This window comes from Vicugna pacos, chromosome 7, assembly GCF_048564905.1.
Source record: "Vicugna pacos chromosome 7, VicPac4, whole genome shotgun sequence".
NCBI lineage: Eukaryota > Metazoa > Chordata > Mammalia > Artiodactyla > Camelidae > Vicugna > Vicugna pacos.
Genome location: NC_132993.1, coordinates 26,433,940 through 26,454,545, shown reverse-complemented (window position 1 = coordinate 26,454,545; position 20,606 = coordinate 26,433,940). Strand labels below are relative to the sequence as shown.

The window sequence follows — 20,606 nt, the reverse complement described above, 5'->3', positions numbered from 1 at the left end:
CTGGACCCTAAAAAGCTGTCGAGAGCTCAGCCTGGGAATCGGGATTCTGGATAAGGAACTTTAGAACAGAAAGCATGAACAGCAGTCAGTGGGGGTGGAAAATACCTTTGTGATTCTATTTATCAAGCATGAGAATTATTAGGATGTTCTCTTTCTTTCCTGTATCCTGTTTAGGTTTTTGGCCACCCATGAAAAGGAAGTTAATGAAAATAAAAATCAAAGTTTAAAATGACCACACATGCATTTTTCACTCTTTTTACTTTTCCCTTTTATTATGCCTTTATTGCGCTGGTGAGATACATTTGTTATGAAAAGAATAGAAAATGCAGATAAACAAAAGGAAAGGAAAATGTGAACTTAGTGAGATTACATAATTTTCCATACTTCCCTGTTCATGGACAATTTTTATATACGAAAGTACTGTGCAATTCCAAGTGTGAACAAGTCATGGCATATTTATTGGTGGAAAACTATCAAGACATTAAAAATGATGGAGATCTATACATATATTGGCATAGAAAAATATTCACAACATACTGTTGAGTTAAAAATAAAAGAAAGAAGAGTAACCCCAATATACACATATATTATATATTTTATATTATTATGTATTTTACCCATTAATACAATATCTATGTAAAATATATATTAACAATAATGTGTTTTGTTTTAAAAATACATACTTACATGTAGATCTACATGTATTAATTCATTTAATACCCACAACGTCTCCATGAGGGAGATATCATTATTATTCCTTATTTACTCAAGTGTAGAGAAATTAAGTAAAAAGTTCAGGGTCACATGTCTAACAAATGGTATCTGCTGACAGCCAGTAGGAGTCTGGAAACTACTTTCGTAACCACTTTGCTGGTCCAAATGCCTCTGGGTGGTATTCAGGGCCCCTTACGGTGGAGGCCAGCCCCATTTCTCCCTGGCCTCTCACTGTTCCCCAACCTACCTCTTTGCTCAAGCCAAGCTCCTCCCTTCACTGTCCCTTCAAAGCCGTGTTTACTGCCCTCTCCTCTTCTGGCCTTTACCCTGATAACCTCATTTAGCTTAATCATCTCTTTAAAGACTTGTCCAAATACAGTCATATTCTAAGGTCTTGAGGGTGAGGGACTCAACATGAATTTTGAGGGGACACAATTTAGCCCTTAACAGCCAAGGGTGGGTGGAAGAGGCGGGAAGCTGGGATTGGCAGCTCCACCGGGTCCGTATGGAGACAGGAGAACAGATCCCCAAAGGAAGAAAGAGAGATTGGACAGACGGAAATAGTAGATGTCTATTATAGGTTTTGGCTAAATATTGATTGGTTGGCTATAATAAAGCTCATGGACTTCTTTAGACAGAACTAATGATTTTGCCTAAATGATTCATTTCAAAGTAAGGGAATATTCATGTTTTCTTGAACCCCAGTTCTCACAGTTTCTCCGATCTTTCTCTGCTCTCCAGAGATTGCTAACATGATCAATCAATTCGTTCTGCTCTATTTTCCTCTCTCAAGTATACCTTATTTCACTTGAAATACTTCAATCCAAAATAGTAATTTTTTTGATAAGAATTTTAGACACATTGCAGACCAGTCAGAACCTCGTGGAAACTGCTGAATCACGCAAATGCAGTGATCGCCTGCTCCGTCTGATCAATCCATGGAATCGATCACTCTGCCTGCGAGCCATAAACCTCTGAATGAACTAACCACAGTCACAATCAAATGGAAGTTTGGGGAAAATGAAAGCACAGCCTTGCTTCATTTCCTTGAAAATGGGAAAAAAGATCTGCTGCTTATTACCGCCTGTTGGTTGGAAACTACATAACTCTTCCTTCTACTTGGCGTATCTTGAAAACTAAGAAGTAAGCTTGTGGATGTGCCTGGGCTATAAACCGTAAAGTGCTTCCTGCCCAGCCAGGTCGTTGTAGGCTGGTAGCACTGGGGTATGAGGGTGAGTGTGAGCTCTGGGAGATTCACTTTTTCTTCTTGTTTACGGGAGAAGCTAGACCAAGCTCACTGACCCAATAGCATGTCCTGCTCTTGTGTTGCTCGCAGATTTGTACTTTGCCCTTTGGCATCAGGCCAATTTGAAAGGGACAGAGTGTCCATTTTTCAGTGAACATTTGGCAACTTCTTGACATCTCTGAGGTTGTGCTAAAGACCGACTAGCTGAGGGAGCTGATTAATCCCTCTGCTCTTTGGTTAAAAGGCCCTCACCTTTTAAACTCGAACTGGTTTGGTAAATCTTTACATTTCTGGTTCATGACTTGTGTACCTCTTGCCATCACACCGGTGAAAGCATTTATTTCACTTAGAGAGTTTGTAATCTTGTGCCAGACACTGCGACACACAAGGGGAGGGGGGTGTGCACACTTAAAATACGTGTGATTCTGATTATTAATTCTGATTTTCAACACACTGTAAAGGAAGAGGTGATAAGAGAGATATTCACTTTTGGTGTCCAAATCTCTGCAGCAAGTCCCCATTTACTTATTTCTATGCTAAACAAAGGGGAGTAGCATTGTGTCTACATGGCACCAAAGCGACTTGTTAAAACATGGAGAACTTTAGACGACAAAACTGGGTTTCTTTGCATTACTTAATAAAAACTCAGTAAACTATGTTTGTACTTCATGGATTTGTTTATCCTGTTTGGCAGCCTGCAGTTGTTAATCAATAGTTGATTCCTTGCCATGTGTAGACACGTTCCATGACTCAGTACATTGCCCTCTAAAATAAACTCTACCACATTTGTTTGCGCTTTCCTCAACAAATACATCATCCAAACAGTGATTGTGGTTATTTTCCCCATATCACTTCTTCCTGAGCCACTGTCCATGCAGCGGGAATAGTAGCAGTGAACTGAAATCTTAATAAGATACCTAAAAAACATAACTTGATTCAAAACAGATGAAAAATGTCTTACAGAAGTGGCCAAACAATTTTAAGCCATCAGGGGCTGCACCATCTGGGGATCACGAGAGCTAGGTTAAGAAGGTGTGAAGGACAAGATCGCAGTCTAGGATTTAGCTGCTGACGTGGGGAAAACTCATCCTGAACCTTACATACTTGCCTTGTTTTGTGAGTCAACTCAGTAAGCAAAAGAGAACTATACCATAATTTTGATTCATTTTTTCTGTGTGTGTGTGTGTATATACACACACACATATGTGTTTGTGTATATGTGTGTGTGTATGGAGGCCGGGGAAGAGAGAGAAGGAAAGAGAGAGATTTTGGTGTTGGGGGATACAGTCTGTTAAACTTGAAGACAGCCTCTTCTTGCCCAGTCTCCTGGTGGTGGAGGCAGATATTTAACAACAACAGCAAAATTACAAGTGTTATGAAAGAAAAAATTGTGTGAGTAGGTTTGCGGTGCTCATGGCTTTGTTCATTCATTTTCATGGAACTCCAGGGCCAGGCACTGACTTTTGATTTGCAAGATATCATCCACATTAGAAAATGAAAACCCACTAAAATGATGCATTAGTTATAAGGTGCACAACTTCATAAAGTGTATGTTATCCAGCACATTATTCATGGGAAGACGATGTCATGACTCGTTTCTTGAAGGTCTCATTGTAACTGTAATAATTAAACAATATAATTTATTAGGATTGATACGTTTTAATAGGCATTTAGTGTCTTCCAGGCCGACACATCCTGTTGAAATATATGTTGATAAAAACCCAAAATGAGAGTTGCAGCAAGCAAAGTGAAATACGTTCATTTCCCTACATAGAAACTTAGACTCCTTCATTTGTAGCTGGAGTTGTGATTAGAAAGGTTACGTATCGTGGCAGAAGTATAATTAACTGAATGGATGGGATAGCTTTGGAAGATGCTTTAGTCTTTGATGATGGGTTGGGTGTTCTGTCTGGGAGCGACGTACGGACTCTATTGTGTAGTAAACACCACTCAAATTCTGTGATTCACTGCATCAATAACTCTTGAGGCTGTTGTTTTTTTTTTTTTAAACTTCCCTTAGCACCATCTAGTGGTAAAACAGGGAACGTTCTCTTTTCTTCTGAGTCATTCTGATGAATGACATCACAGAGTCATAGCAGCAGTGCAATCTCAGTGTTGACGATCATTGCACGAGGAAATGAGCAGCTTATCGTAAGGGTCAACTTACTCCTAAATAGACAAAAGTAGGTAATTCAGCCATATTAGTTGAGAAGGCCTTTTGAAGGCCTGTCTTGCCTCATTCACTTTTGAGCATCTGTAAGATGTTCTTGAGCACTGGTAGGAATTCTAGCCTAAGAGGTCAGAAGAATTCTAATCTTCTACCTGGTGAAGGCAGAAGTCAGGAATCCTGTGGTCCGCATGTGAGGAGACCTGAGTTCTTGTTCTGCCCGGCTACCAACTATAGTTCTATGCCTCTGGGGAAGCTACTTAGCCCATTGGTGCCTCTTTCCTAGACTTGTAAAATGGGGACAATTACCCTGGCCATTCTTTCCTCAGAGAGATGTCATGAAAATGCTACCTAAGAGAATAGGTGTTGTAAATCTATGGGCGTACTATATAAGGCACTATTTCTGTATTACTCAAGATATCCATGAATTGATTTGGAGAGGGAAATTGAACGAGGTTTTCGGTTTTCCACATTCACATATAACTGTCACAAAAATATATAGTGTTCTTTCTGAAGGCATTCTGATACGGAAGGAAATAGGCAGGCATTTCTTAGAGTTGGAAGCTGAGTACAGGTAGTCATCAAACAGAATTAGGTCTAGTTTTTGGTTTATTAATTATAGTGGGGCTTCATGATTTATGCCACAGGGTTATTTCCTAGGTAAATAACCTAAAATAATAACAAGAGGTAACAGTAATTTCTTACTTGTATGTTACGTGCTGTGTCAAACACTTTACAGACCTCTTCTCTTAACCCTCTAAAGCCACTTGTGAGCAGATCCAGTTGTGTCTTCTTTGGGTAAAGGAATGGAAACTTGGAAAACCTCTGAGCTCTACAGCTAGAAAGAAGCATGGTCATGTCACAGGCACTGCCCTACACCTCTTATACTAAGCTTGAGCCACGACGCTGTGTTTTAAGTCCGTCTTACAATGAAAGAAAACAAGAAAGGAGCTATTTAAGAAAGCCTGGTGTCTGGGTCTGATGAGAAAATGAACCTGTTTACCCACTCTGTTACTACTGTTGTTATTACTCGATCAAGGAAAGTAATCCTTATAATTTCTTACTGATCATAATACTTACATAAAATGAGATGTTAAGTGACTCTGCTGCAGCCAGAAGATTGTTTTTGTTTTGTTTTGTTTTTGTCTTTTCCTAGGGAACTCAGTAATAGATATTTGAAGGCATTCTGATATGGGACGTTGCCAGCCCTGGGAGAGTCAGAAGCTGAGGTCCTCCACGTTAATGGGCACTTTGTCCCTTGAGGGTCCTCTTTACCTTCCTTCTGTTACTTTTTTAACCGATGTGCCCACTCAGGCTCAGCTTCTTAAGCCATCTGCAACCTTTACAGGCAAAGGAGAAAATTTACTGTGACAAACCTCACGCTGCAGCCATAGACCTGGGGTTCGGGGAGACTCAGATGTGGGTGTAGCCCCCAGCCTGAGGTCTGGGCTTCTGGAATGAGAGTGACCCCCCAGGGCCACTTGAAGGACCGAATATTAGTTGTTCTGGCTCTTTAAAGCTGCTCTTCTGACCTTCTTGGGAAGGTTTTTAGAATTTACTGAGTAAGCTGCCAAAGGGTTTATAAAGCACCCAGTCTGGGGATGTGAACTAATAAATGTGAGTAGAACCAAATTATGTTTTGTGGGACTGCAGGATTTCTGTGGAATTAATGGTTCTCAAAAATGGTTTTCAGGACAAGTAATTGCTCTGACCTGATTGCACATCTGCTGTTGGATAGTGACAAGGTGCAGATTGAGCCCGGCTGCGCGTGGGAGGATCCCATCCTGGTGACTTAACAGCCCACTGTCCTTGGGCAAGGTTCTTACTTTCTCTGTGCTTCAGTCTCCTGTCTGCAAGGTGGGAACAATAATGACTCTGCTTCCTAGGACTGATAGGGAGTTAATACACTTAAAGTACTTGGAGCAATGCCTCACACAGAGCCCATAACCCACAGATGTTAAGTATTTAATAAGCATTTCCATAAATATTCATCGATGAGTGCTAACCACTACTTTTATCTGGTTTGGTGAGATCAGTGTTTTTTAGGGTTCACTAATCTGGGAATAAAAGTAGGATCTTAAAATGGTCATAAAAATATTTCTTTGCCTCCACCCACTTCACTATCTTCAGGCCTCTTCATCTCAAAAATCCTGCTTCCATTTACTTTCAGATCATCCTAAAGCAATCTTTTCACTCCTATCAGACCTTACATTCTTTTTTGATAACAGGTCTATTTATAAACCTCTGGGTGGTCTGGAAGGAAATATCCATAACTTACCTATAAGCATAACTTCAGCAAGTCAGTATAGTGCCCTAGCTTTGCTATAAAGGACGAACAAAAGGAAAGTACTTTATAGTGTAACAATTTGTAATCTAATAGATAAACGGTTAGGCATAATGACACCACAGGTGTCATGACTGTGTAATGAAATAGTCAAATGCTTCCGTTTTAATCTGAATCTCCAAGAAGGTGACAGGTACAAGTTCAGATTGGAAACAGAGTCCATGGGGTCCCCTTGCTGTTGGTGACCAATTCCTGAGGAAGTTACAAATAAAGCATAGTGATCCCTTGCTTGACTCTGAAATTACATTCCTGAAAAATTCAGTGCAGATTAAAACCGGGTAAAATCTTGGAGTTTCTACATAAAATGGAGTCAAGCTCTAGGTTCAAATAATTGAACAGGCTTTTCATCTACTTCACTGTCCAGTGAGACATTCAAAAGTGATATGGTTGCACAGGAAAAGAAACTATAAATAAAACAAAAAGACAACCTACAGAATAGGAGAAAATATTTGCAAATGATGTGACTGACAAGGGCTTAACTTCCAGAATATACAGATAGCTCATACCACTTAATAACAAAACCAAACCAAACAAAAAAACCAAGCAAACAAATCCAAAAATGGGCAGAAGACTTAAATATTTCTCCAGTGAGGACAAACAAATGGCCAATAGGCACATGAAAAAATGCTCAATATCACTAATAATCAGAGAAATAAAAAACTACAATGAGGTATCACCTCATGCCAGTCAGAATGGATATTGTTAAAAAATCCACAAATGATACATGCTGGAGAGAGTATGAAGGAAAGGGAACCCTCCTACATGGTTGATGCGAATGTATTTTGGTGCAGCCATTATGGAAAACAGTATGGAGTTTCCTTAAAAAAAACTAAAAATACACTTACCATATGACTCAGCAATTCCACTCCTGGGCATATATCAGGAGGGAACTCTTAATTCAAAAAGATACATGCACCCCATTGCTCATAGCAACACTATTTACAATAGCCAAGACATGGAAAGAACCCAAATGTCCATCGACAGATGATTGGATAAAGAAGATGTTGTCTATTTATACAATGGAATACTACTCAGCCATAAAAATAATAAAACAATGTCATTTGCAGTAACATGAATGGACCTAGAGGTTGTCATACTCAGTGAAGTAAGCCAGAGAGAGAAAGACAAATACCACATGATATCACTTATATGTGGAATCTTAAAAAATGAGACAAATGAACTTATTTACAAAAAAGGAATAGACATAGAAAACAAAATTATGATTACTGAGGGGAGAGGGGGAAGGGATAAATTGGGAATTTGAGATTTGCAGATACTAATGCTTATGTATAAAAGAGATAAACAACAAGTTTCTTCTGTGTAGCACAGGGAACTATATTCAATATCATGCAGAAACCTATAATGAAAAAGAATATGAAAAGGAATATATGTATGTATATTTATGACTAAAACATTATGCTGTACACCAGAAATTGACACAACATTGTAAACTGACTCTACTTCAATTAAAAAAAAAGTGATATGGGATGGGGGAGAATTTGCTGTTTTGCACAGAGTAATGTTCAGCATAGTAACAGCTGTCACGTTATGCACACTGGTCAATGAAAATGGACCTCTAACTATTCACACAGGTGCTGGATCTACACCTTACCAGTGCATTCCAAATAAACATCAGCTTTATCCTACACAAGGCAGAGATCTAGCATTTATAATCCTCACCCATTAAATTTCAGTAGCATTCTTAATCATTGAGATGCTCTCAAATGCTCCCTTTGTCTTAGAGGGTATATCCTATGAGCTCATGAAAGCAATCCTCTTCTACTTGATACCACATCCGCTATTTACTCCACTTCTGCTCTGGTGCCCTCTTGTCATCTGCTGCCAACCATACACCACTGGTCGCACCCACCAGTGCACTCTGTGCCCACCAAAGTTGCTCTGTAGCCTCCACCATGAGTCTGACATGGCAGAGGCTGCTGCTGCACCTGCCATTGCCTTTGCTGTCCCATCCCCAACTTCAGAGATATTGAATTTCATGCTGTGCCTGCTTCTCCTCTGGCTGCTGTGGAAACTGTTGGTTCCATATCTTGTGTACCGGTCACTGTCTTGTCCATGGGCTGCAAGTCCACTGGTGTTATCAGAAGCCTGAACAAGTCAAAACTTGATTTAGTAATTAAAAATCAATAGTCAAAAATTTTCTACACCGAAATTTTTTTCTTCTTTTTTCTGTTGCATATAATGTTATACTCTCAACTTTTCACAGATAATTTGGAAAAAAAAATGCATTTTTTTAGGACTGTTTTCGCTTCTGACCTAAAAGCTGGAGTGGAAGTAAGGCCCATGGAATATAGAAGCAAAGAGCAAAAGCTGCCTTCCTCTTCCATGTCATCCTGTTATCCTTGGACTTTTCTTCTAGCCGCTCTTTTTCCTTTAGGACAGATTCCTTACTATCAGGCTTCATCCAGAGTTCTTCCAATCAAGGCCAGACATAGTAAACTCCTAGCTGAGCACAGATCGGTGTCACACTGAAACCCCATTACACTGGCAACTAATACCCAGCTAGCACTCTTGTCCTCACTCATGGAGCACAGGGTTTCCAAGAACAACAATGACAAAAAGCAAGGGTCTTTTCCTGTTTTGGGGGTGCTGGGATGGTTGTGTTTAATATCATTGAGCTCTAACAGTGTCTTAGCTGGACCTGAACTTTTTCTCTAGTGCAGGGTGTGGAAATGGGGCTGCGTTTATCCTTCAAATGTAAAGCCATACGTACGATTTCTGTTGCTGTGTTCCAAATATTGCAGAAGCAGGAATGTTTACTTTGAATCAAAATACAGAACTAAGAAGGAGAAAGATTACATGGTTAAGTAAACAGATTCGGCCTAATTTATCTTTTCAGCCCAGTATTTTGTAATGTTTCTGTGTCGAGATTCCTCCTCCCAGCCCTGTGTAGGTCATTCCACAGCCAATTTTAGAAGAGCTTGTGTCATTTAAGGGAAAGAACTTTAAACTATATTCAGAGTCGGCTATAAAAAGCCAAGAATACCGCCCACAAAGTGATATTTAAAATTTTCCAGTTACGTGATTTATTGGTAAATCTACACACGTTGTGCCGAGAGCAAGATAAACAATGTGCCAGGTGTACTCTGAGTTTTTAATTAAGAGAAATTTTACCTTTTGGACAGATTTTACTAGGGCATTTTGCTGTTTATATGCTATTGAGACAATGTTCTCAGCCATTTGTGGGTGAAAAGCCTTTCATTACGTGGAATACGGCTCATGGGGGAAGCAAAACTGAAAAACAGCCCCAAATTCTAGAGTCTCATGTCAGTTTTGAAAATTTCTAGTGAGAAACATGGGCCCTACTGTCAGCTCAAGCTCCTGGGACTACTGGATATAATGGATATTGTGACTGTTTTAAGTGATTTGGTAAATAAAAGCCAGATTTGGGGGAGAGAAGAAAATGCTGAGCAAAGAGCATTTTTCTCTAAAAAATCAGCTGGAGCGGCAAGTTGGAGACCAGGTGTGAGCTGTGTAAAACTGAATTGCAAATTATTTGATGGGTGATGGCAGCCCTGAACTTGGTCACCTTTCACTTGAGAGCCAGGAAATTGAATGAACACTCTGAGTTCAGCCTTTCTCCTAACAGAAACATCCTGTACTTTTTCTCAAAATCAGATTTTGCTTCCCCCTTCTCTCACAGTAGAAGCCCCAGTAGCCAACTGGGCCAAAGGGACCTGACCTTGGCCCCGGGGAGATTGAGCCAGGCATGGTAGGGGACCTTGGCAGAAATGGCCCCCACGAGACGATGCTGAGCATTCTGTTGTATTAAGCAAACAAACGAAAACATCCGCCTCCAACAACAACTGGTCTGACTCCACAAGCCTTAAGGAGTAGTTTAAATTTTTAAATTTTTTTTTTTTTTGAGGGAAGGCAAGTTGGGGACAAAATGGCAGCGAAGCAGGGACTAACCTCACTCAACACACAATGGAATTTCTGCCAAATTCTGCTTTGACAACTCTCTCTTCTCCCTAGGCCACCCTGTTAGCTCACCAAAACGCCATCCTGTACATCCTCTCTCCTCATCAGTCTCTTTGTTCACTCTCTTATTACTCATTTATATAGATTTAAAAAAAAGCAGTTTACTTCTTCCCATTACTTCAAACAACAGTACAAATACTTGGTTCCCAAAGAAGCATCTATCATTCTTTCTTTTTTTTTTTTTACATTTTTTATTGATTCATAATCATTTTACAGTGTTGTGTCAAATTCCAGTGTTCAGCACAATTTTTCAGTCATTCATGGACATATACCCACTCATTGTCACATTTTTTTCTCTGTGACTTATCATAACATTTTGTGTATATTTCCCTGTGCTATACAGTGTAATCTTGTTTATCTATTCTACAATTTTGAAAGCCCAGTCTATCCCTTTCTTAAAGGGGAAAGAGAAACAGAAAACCTGTACTTTGATATTTTTTCACTGTTACCCAATATTTTCCCCTTTTGACTTAAAGGTAGCTGGAATTCTTTCTGCTACTTACCATCCAAGCTTTTGCTTCAGCCTCCATGGGCTGGGTCTAGGGAATTAAACTCTAGCAGATGGTTTGACTATTGACTCATGACTTTGAACCCCTGAGTGATGCCACAGCTCTCAGAATTTTTTAAGCAATGACAACACATCCCTAATTTATTGAAAAGGACTGAGACACCATTGGGTGCCAGAGAATTCTTTTCCCTAAGACATTTAATGTGTTTCAGAAGAAACAGCAAGATATAAATGACTTTTATCCACCACCCGCCTTATTTTAAGGCATCTAAATAGCAGCTTAGAATAGGAAGTTCAGTCTGGAATTACTAAAAAGGGCATTTAATTGAGATAAAATGTTGATGTCAAAACTCTAAAGTCTGAGTTAGAGTGTATTAAATCCCTGGAAAATAATATATATGTATAATTATATTTTATATAATATATTTATATAATATATTCAATTATATATAAACTAGATAATTTATATATATATATATATATACACACACACACATACATATACACACATGCATGCTAAAAGCATCTTGGCAGTACAAAAGATGAGAGGTATGTGAAGAAAATATGAAGAATATCCTTATAGAAAATAGTTATTTGAATTTAATATCCTGGCCTAAATTCTACCCAGAATAGAGAGTTTTGGAGAAAAGTGTCAAAATTTGAATCAGCTAATTAACATCTTTAAACCCAACAGTTATTCAGCACCCCAGATATGAAGACCCCTCCATGTTTGGCTCAGTTAATTGGTTAATTCTTTCGTCATTTACAAGGTACAGAATAAGTCCGATGTACCTGGCTACTGATGGGCTTACCCGGCTGAGGCTGAAACTGAGAACCCATTTCAGAAGCTCTTGCCAGGTTCTGCCTGGCTTCAGACTCTTGCCTTTTGTACCCTCACGTATCAGAAGTGGACTCCAGTGTTGTGAGGCCGCTCAGCCAATCCTGCCCTCCATGGACTCCAATCATATTACTGGTCAATTGAAGGGAAGGGACCTGGGGACAAAAATGATTCTGTAGGAACATGTTTGCTCAGTGTCACAACCAAAAGTCTTTTCTGATGTATTTCCATGTTTTTGACCTGTTTCTGGCATTTGAATCTCTGGCACTCATTAGATTTCATTTTGGCAGTTGGCTCTAGTCTCTGCATGTTCTATATTTTGTCTCACTCTTGGAGTCAGATATTATGAAAATGTTGTTTCTAAATATGTACTTGGTCTGCATATAATAAGTGTACTTGTAAATACTATGTTAGTAGAGAAGGACATTGGCGGTAATACCACAGACATTTTATTATACCAAAAACAGGGTGAAAATTAAAGACTGAGTTGAGCTGTGAAGTTGCCATTAATGAAGTGCTATGTTAATGCACGGTTTCTTTTAAAATCGGGACAATGACTCACTGCGTTTGTGTCTTACGTTGATTGAGATTGACTTCAATATACTTACAAAGGAACTCGGAATCACTGTGACAAATTTCTAGTAAGTCATTAATTATTCTGATGGAAATGATGCCAATCATATTTCACGGTTAACTCCAGGAAGTGTTCCTGAGAAAACGTTTCATATTAATAAAGTGATTACCCTGTTTTCACCGCAGGTGGGCTCAGACAGCTATCGTATTATCATATTTGTTGCACACTAGGTTACTAATATTTGTTGGAGGTTGTGCTTCAAATTGTTATTAATGATGCTCGTTAACTTATACCAAATTATTCATGTCTGGTCTTGCTGAAGTAGCCAAGCGTATTTTTTTCTCCTTTTCTTTTCCCCTCGAAAACTCATGTAGAAAAACATCAAAGCAAAATTAAGCTGCCATAAAGTAATAAAACGATCTTTCATGCTGTTTGGTCATTGCAGTGAAATCATAGGGGCAAGAAAATTGAAGTAGTAGTCTAGACATAGCTTTTATTACCAAGGAAAATGAGTAGAATTCAAGGTTCTTATGTTGTCATGGTCAAAACAGAGAGCCATCCGTGGGGAAAATTGTTTTTGTAGAATTGCATGACTTCGACACTTCCACTGAAAAAGAACAAGACGGAAAGCATTTATGGCTTGCATTTACTGAGTGCTCAATAAGCAGTTGATTGATTGATTGGTTAGTTGGTGGAAACTTTATGCAGTAACTGTCCCTTTAACACGCATTGCTATGAAATTGATCTGGTCATTTTTATGACTCAGAATGTGTCTCCATTTACATCAGGATGCAGACTGCATCTCATTTCCTATAAAATAAAGTGGAAGTTATTCTTTTCCCCAAAAAGGTACTATATTGAATTACTGTGCAATTTGTGTTTGTGGTTTGATGAACCCTTATATGATTACAGCATAGGAAAGATATTCTGAAACTATAGTGTGTAAACTATTGGTATCAAAATCACATAGGTAATAATATAATAATGTCAGATCCTGAAAAAGGAACTTTTAGTTGCCCAGCTTAAGGCGAGAATTATGTATTAGTAATGCTCTTATGTGTTTGGTATGTCCATTCTCTCGAAAATCCTTGGCCAATGCCACTTGCGTAAAATGAGAGTAAAATTGTGTTAAGGAATTGAGGAGTATATAGATTCTCAAATTATATCATTTAAGTTCAAGTGTAGGTCTGAAATAGTCCAGGAGTTTTATCTGTGTGTCATGAATCTGTTGTCTAAGTGCTCGTTCTGTTGACTAAGAGCTAGCTGTGCCGATGGCTTGCGAAGTCTCGCCCTGAACAAAATAGAGAGGAACAGACTTAAATATTGCAGTAACTGGATCAGTCCCGGGCTTACCCCTTCTCTGGAAACCTAGCCTTAATGCAGAACTCCTTTAAGTAAATGAAACAGAGCAGGAAACGAGCTGCTTTTCCTGGGGCAGCACAGCGCCAACTTGAGGAAGGTCACTAAAAACTACGTGTGTCTTAAAGGCCTCCTACAGCGAAGTGCTGTGTTTTATTTTGGTCTACACGTTTGTGTTTATTACACATACTTCTTGCTTCGTTCCTCACTGACTAGCGTCAAATGTCAGGCTTTTAAGAATCACATAAAAGAGGATTTCATAGATGAGCCTTTATCTGATAGTCAGCAGTGGTGAGAGTTCCTTAGCATTGGATAAATTCAGAAGGAATAACATTTGAGTTACACTTTGAGGTTTCCAAAGTTAGAAACAGGTTTTCTCTGTCATAGAAAAGGATTATGCGAAACTACTACCACTAGTAGCTCTTCAACATTTTTTGAGCATTTAACATATGCCCAGTGCTGTGTGCAAAGCACTTAAAAGGAACTTTCATATTTAATCCTGTCAGCATCCAGATGAGGTAGCTTCTTCTTCTTATTTCTATTATTATCATTCTCATTTTCCACATGGAGACACAGGACTTAGATAAGTTAAGGAATTAGCTCCTGGTCATACCTAGGAATAGAAATCCACTTAAAGACAGGAATTAGGATTTTAAAAATAAATGTTATTTGGAATATCATTTGTAAAATACATTTTTGGAGAAAAACATTAGTTATCAACTAAATTATAATAAGCTGGACAAACCAGAGCTACCCCAGTGTTGTTGCCGTGGCCTGATATGATCACAGCAAATCCCGTCGCTCTAACGAACGCCACATTGAGGTGGAGAGAGGAAACCTATCCCTGCCCGTGTCACGGTCACCTCCTAGGTGGGGGAAAAAAATCACACCGTGTACCTGTAGTAAAAGCACTTAGCACTTGGTTTGCTCATTCTCCACTTTTTAGTTGCGGTTTTCTCTGACCAACGCACGTATCTCTGATTATTTGGGGAAGAAGAAAGGGAGGTCACCCATCAAGCAGAGATTTATTGTGCTCCTATATTTGGTGCCCGTCTGTGCTTGGCACTAGACGTGAAGCGGAGAGGAAGAGGGAGAGCCCCTGCCCTCGGAGAGTGTGCAGTCCAGGGACCAGTGGGCCGACCCTGATGCACTGAAAATAATCCCCCCTCAGTAGCTGCCGATGAGCGATCGAGTTTGTGAACTGGACTCTACCTTGGGTGTGTTTCCTCCCCATTTTGTACACTGCTCATGAGACGAAAGGGAGGCTGATGTTCCCCAAATACTTTCTCGGAGTGTGGGTGCCTACAGAGGGTCCAGCTGTGGTCTCTCCTATGAGGTTTATTGGGCTGCAAATAAAATGACAGCTGGTGGCCCCTGAGGAGCACTCATGATGGCTGGAACCCATCTGAGCTCTGAGGGACCGCGGGTCAGCTCTGACCCTTGATCCTTGTTGCTTGTATTCTTCATTAGGTCATAGACAGCATATGTAAAATTTATAACTTTTCACCTAGGATTGCAGAAACTTGGAATTGTAAAGGAGCTTAGAAATCATCCAGTTCATTCATTCAGCATATTAGCTCAGTGCCCTCTGTTCTGGCTGCTCTGCTTTTTCATCACCATGAAAAGGAGAAAACAGACTTAGAGGTGAGATTTCTTTTCTAGGGATTGGTAGAACTGGGACTGCGCTTCTCTTGTCTTCAAGGCATGTGCTAAGTACTCACTGAACACTCATCCCTTGCACCAGTCAGGATTCTCCCGAGAACAGGGGCCCCTTACCTGGGGTTTTACCTTCTGAGGCTTTAGTTACTTGTGATCAATCATGGTCCGAACATACTACGTGGAAAATCCCAGAAATAAAAATTCCACAAATAAACAATTCGTAGGTTTTAATTTGTGCGCTTTTCTGAGCAGCATGATGAAACCTCTCGCCGCGTGTCTCCATCCCACCTGGACCACGAATCATCCCTTTGCCCAGGGTCTCCTGCCCGTTCTCGGTTATCAGATCCACTGTCTCAGCCAAGCAGTGCTTGTGTTCAGGCAACTCTTATTTTACTTAACAACAGCTGCAAAGTGCCAGAGAAGTGATGCTGGCAATTTGGATACGCCAAAGAGAAGCCGTAAAGTGCCTCCTTGAAGTGAAAGGCAACAGAAGTTCTCGACTTCATAAGGAACGGAAAAAAATGAATGCTGAGGTTGCTAAGATCTACAGTAAGAATGAATCTTCTATTCGCGAAATTGTGAAGGAAAAAGACATCGGTGCTAATTCTGCCGAAGTACCTCAAACTGCAAAACTAACGGCTGCAGTGTGTTGAGAAGTGTGTAGTTAAGCTGGAAAAGGCATTAAGTTTGTACAATAAGACATTCTGTGAGAGGGAGAGAGACCACATTCTCTTAACTTTTATTACAGTGTATTATAATAATTGCTCTATTTTATTACTAGGGATTGTTGTTCATCTCTCACTGTGCCTAACTGATGAAATGAATTTTATTAGAGGTATCTATGTTTAGGAAAAAACATGGTATCTTTAGGGTTTGGTACTATCCGAGGTTTCAGGCATCCCCTGGGGGTCGTGGAATGGATAAAGGGAGAAGGATTACTCTATCTATCTGTCTGTTTGTCTGTCTATCATCTGTCTATCTATCTATCTAGAGAAGGAGAAAGAGAAAGACATTATGAAGTATTGGCTCACATGGTTTTGGAGACTGAGAAGTCCCATATCTGCCATCAGCAAACTGGGGATGCTGGGAGACTGGTAGTATAGAGAGTCAATGGTGCAGATTCCAGTCACTGGTTCTCTAAAGGCCCGAGAACCAGTCTGCTGAGGGCAGGAGGAAATCAGTGTCCCCGTTCAACTGTTCTGACAGCAGATCCAACCTGCCTCTCCTTTTGGTTCTATTCAGGCCCCCGATGGGCGGGATGAGGCTCCCCCACGTTGAGGAGGCCACCTGCTTTACTCAGTCCACCGATTCAGATGCTAATCTCTTCCAGAAACACTCTGACCCACACACCCAGAAGTAATGTGGAACCAGCCATCTGGGCATCCCCTGGCCCAGTCAAGTTGACGTGTAAAATGAACTGTCACCCTTCTCTGTCACTCCTGCCTCCAGATAGGCACTGGAATCTTCTTCTGCAGGTAGTATGTGTGCTGTCTTGTGGCCTTTCAATAGACACCATAGTGCAGGAAGAGGAACCTTGTGAAATGGTTGATATTTAATTAATATTCAATCATTTTTGACCTAACAAAGGGCAGTTTCATATGGTTCAGCCTAAACCACCATCCCCTGCTGCCAAATACAGATGCTCTTATTTGAGATCAAAGTGAATATTGTTTCTCTCTCACTCACTTTTTCTGTATGTGTGTACACACACCCACACACACACATGCACACACTCACATCATTGTTTCTGCAGGACGTGTGGCTGGTAAGAAGGAGACCAGGGCGCGGATTTACCAAGCGTAGGGCTGTATAGGCGGTTCAATCTCCTTTGGTCCCTCCGGAGTCCCTCTACTCCCTTCCCCAGGGAGCTGCCCTCCGCAGACAGACGCATCAGCGGGGCTCCGTCTTCCACTGCTTTCTGGGAGGGGACCAGAGCGCAGGGGGAGGGAACTTGGGGACATTTATCCCCTGGCTGCTTCCCTGCAAGGCCCTCTACCTGTGGCGGGAGCTCCCGCTCAGTGCCCTCTCCCACAGCGGCGCTGCCCTTTGCCTGGGTCTGTAATGGGCTCCCCCCCACCCCCGGGCTGGGGGGGGTGTAAGAGCTCCCTTTTCAGTCCTGCAGAGCTTCACCACCTGGTGGTGTTTTCCCTTCACCCCAACTGTGCGTTTGTTATCAGCCCCTTCTTCAATAGTCTCTCAGTTAGTAGTCACTCCAGTTACCCCTCTGACTCTGCCATCCATCCGTTTTCTCCCGGGACCCTGCCTGCTAGAGTTATTTCCTGGCTGTGACTTCAGTTTGTGCATGTGTTAACTTCTGCTTGCTCTGTCTGGAAGTCCTGAGGGTGCATCTGCAGGCTTAAGGAGTAAGACTTGGAAATGCCCTCAAGAAAGAAGAGCAATGAATACATCCGTAAACGATGCTTATTTTCACGTCTAATCTTAAAACCAGTTGTTAATTATTAATTAAGGGCTTTTATTTTCACTGGAAGTTTTAAAGAAAAAAACTGGCTAAGTTTAGCTTCCTCATGAAATGCAAGACAATATTTAAACATTTGTGAAATATAATTAACTTTCACTATTATTTTCCCTTTAATTATTAGCCACAGGCAAAACATTAACTCAAATACAGTACAGATTTGGAAGCTAATCTTTGCTGGTACAAGTGTTTTCCAGTATTTAGTTAGTCTTTGCCTGTGATGTATGTAATTAAATGCCATGTAGAACGGAAAGAATAAATAACCAAATAAAATATTTTTAATACATTGGAATGCTCATTTCATTCTCTAACTGCATGTTAGCTTAACCTCCCAAAACTAATTCATTGCTAGAACAAACATTTACTGTGCACTTGTATCAGCATTTGCTCAGTGATGTGGGAAGTTCAGAAGATTCGTGGGGAAACATATTCTGGATTCTAGAAGACTCCTTGACAGTGTCACAAGCCCATTAAGCATTGGTTGGTAAGAATCAAAATGAGAACTCAAGTTTAATTGTCCTTTGCAGAAAACTGCCCCACAGTCAGCAGGTACTCCTGAGCCGGCCAACCAGGTATTAGAAGGCACAAAAAGAGCAGTCTTCCTGCCTCCCTAACAAATTGTTCCTTTTTACTCTTGAGTGATCAGCCAAGTTATGGCTTCAGGACTCTTTAAAATAAGCTAAGAATAGTCAGCAAATAAAAGTACATATGATATTTCACATCTCTGTCTGCCATCCATTCAGTCCTCACAGTATGGTGTAGGAAAACCCTAAAGATGCACGCTGGGCCCTCCGTATTTAATTACTTTCTGAAAATATTCAGCAAGTGCACGTAAAGGTATTACAAGGCCGTATAGAAAACTATCATGTAGCCTCATCTCCCCAATTCTTTCCAAAAACAGAAGCTAGTTTTGGTATTATTTGTGGGAGATTTCTAGGCTCTGTGTGCTTGGGGGTCAAGGGAGAAGGGGAATGGAATATTAAAACAAGAAGATTGGACTGGTCTATCAAGACAGATATGCCCAAGGAAATATACAAAGGAACAGTGACTACTGACAAATCTTTGACTCTGCTAAGAACCTAGGGCACTTAAAGATTCCACAATTATTTATTAAAACTCCATGAAAGTGGTGGCTTTTTAAGATATTAATGGAGCTTATTCTTAATTTTTGGCTGTAATCAAGGGAAATGGGAATAATTTTAGATGGTGAGGACATCTAATTAGAGTTATATTTTTTGCTGTTGTTTTTTGTTGTTGTTGTTTGTTTTTTGCTTTTTTTTAATTGTTCAAAGTAACTTACAAACCTGGAATAATATAATAGAAAGTTTGAGATTATATATATATTATCACACAAAAGGTCAAAGTTAGTTTTAACAGTATTTGACTCCATTATTCAACCCCAGTTTCAGGGGCTGATGTAGAAATTTGACATATTCTTGGCAATTCCTAGATTGGATTCCTTCAACTACTGGCTCCTCCACTTGAACTAAGCCAGAAAACGATGACATAAAATTGTGTATTCTTTTGATATTTTTGCTGACCACTTCCTCAAAACCGTCGAGCTACTACCTTGGAGAAACATTTAACACGTCTAGTGTGTTCAAAGTCAGCTCTCCCTGGGCTTCAAATTGGTGCTGTGCTTCCTGGCAGCAAAGGTAAAAGGGAAGTCACAGTAAATTACGCAAATTAACTCCTCTGGAGAGACAAAATTTCCCCTAGTAATAGATTCTAAAAAATGTCTGTTTAGTGGGAAAAAACCCACTTGTTTTCTTACTGCAAATGTTAAGGATTTTATAAACACTTAAACTCTTTTGAAGTTGTGGTTCTCAAGGAACAAAATTACCTTAATGGCTCTTCATTTGTCACCTCCAGAAACCAGTGATTTGAGTATTTCTTTTATTATGATGTATTAGAACTTCATGAATAGGGAATCCCTACAAATAGGCTATCCTTTGTGTTAAATAATGAGAGATGGGAATACATTGAACAGCTTGACCTCTGCTGACTTTTACTTACGAGTGTGAAGTGTTTTAAATTAGACTGTGTTAGTATTGATGAAATGTGCACAAGAGGGAAGGATAATTTAAAGGCTTTGTTCCATTTGGGAAGCTAGATAAATTGTGTGAGTTAAAAAGAAAGCACTGTGACCTGGCAGTAAGGAAACAACAGCTCTCACAGGCTTTTGGAGAGCTTGAAATTGGGGCACCCCTTTTAGAAAGTGACGCAGTAAATGCTGATCACGTTCACAACGCATTGACCCATTGACCTGGCAGCTACACACGTAGATTAGCATTTGCCCCTAGATAAACTTGTAGGAGTATACACCAAAGTAGATCTACACAAAATAGATGTATATGATTATGATAGTATTTTTGAAAAAGAAAAAGAAAAACATTACAAAAATAATCTAAATACACAACAATAAGGGAATGGTTGAATTAAATGTATATTCATTTAACGGAACACTCTAAGCCATTAAGAAGTATAAGGTCGTTCTGTATGTGCTGATATGGAGAGGACTGCAGGGTGGATCAGTAAGTAAGCAGGTAAGCCAGACATAGGCCATTATAATGTCTCTTTTGGATAATTTTATAAAAATCTACATATATAAGTCTATATAGATATATTGATATTTATATCAGTTTGTATGTTGAAGAATCATATGCATCTTATCCATTGTGTACTTACCTTGACTTCAGCAGTAAACATGTAAGTATTGGTT

The 20,606-nt window shown here is 39.9% G+C and overlaps 1 protein-coding gene across 2 annotated transcripts in view; it reads left to right on the top strand.

Moving 5' to 3' along the window:
• CPED1 (cadherin like and PC-esterase domain containing 1) overlaps window positions 1–20,606 on the top strand; it is a 258,511-nt gene that overhangs the window by 73,211 nt on the left and 164,694 nt on the right. The window lies entirely within an intron of this gene.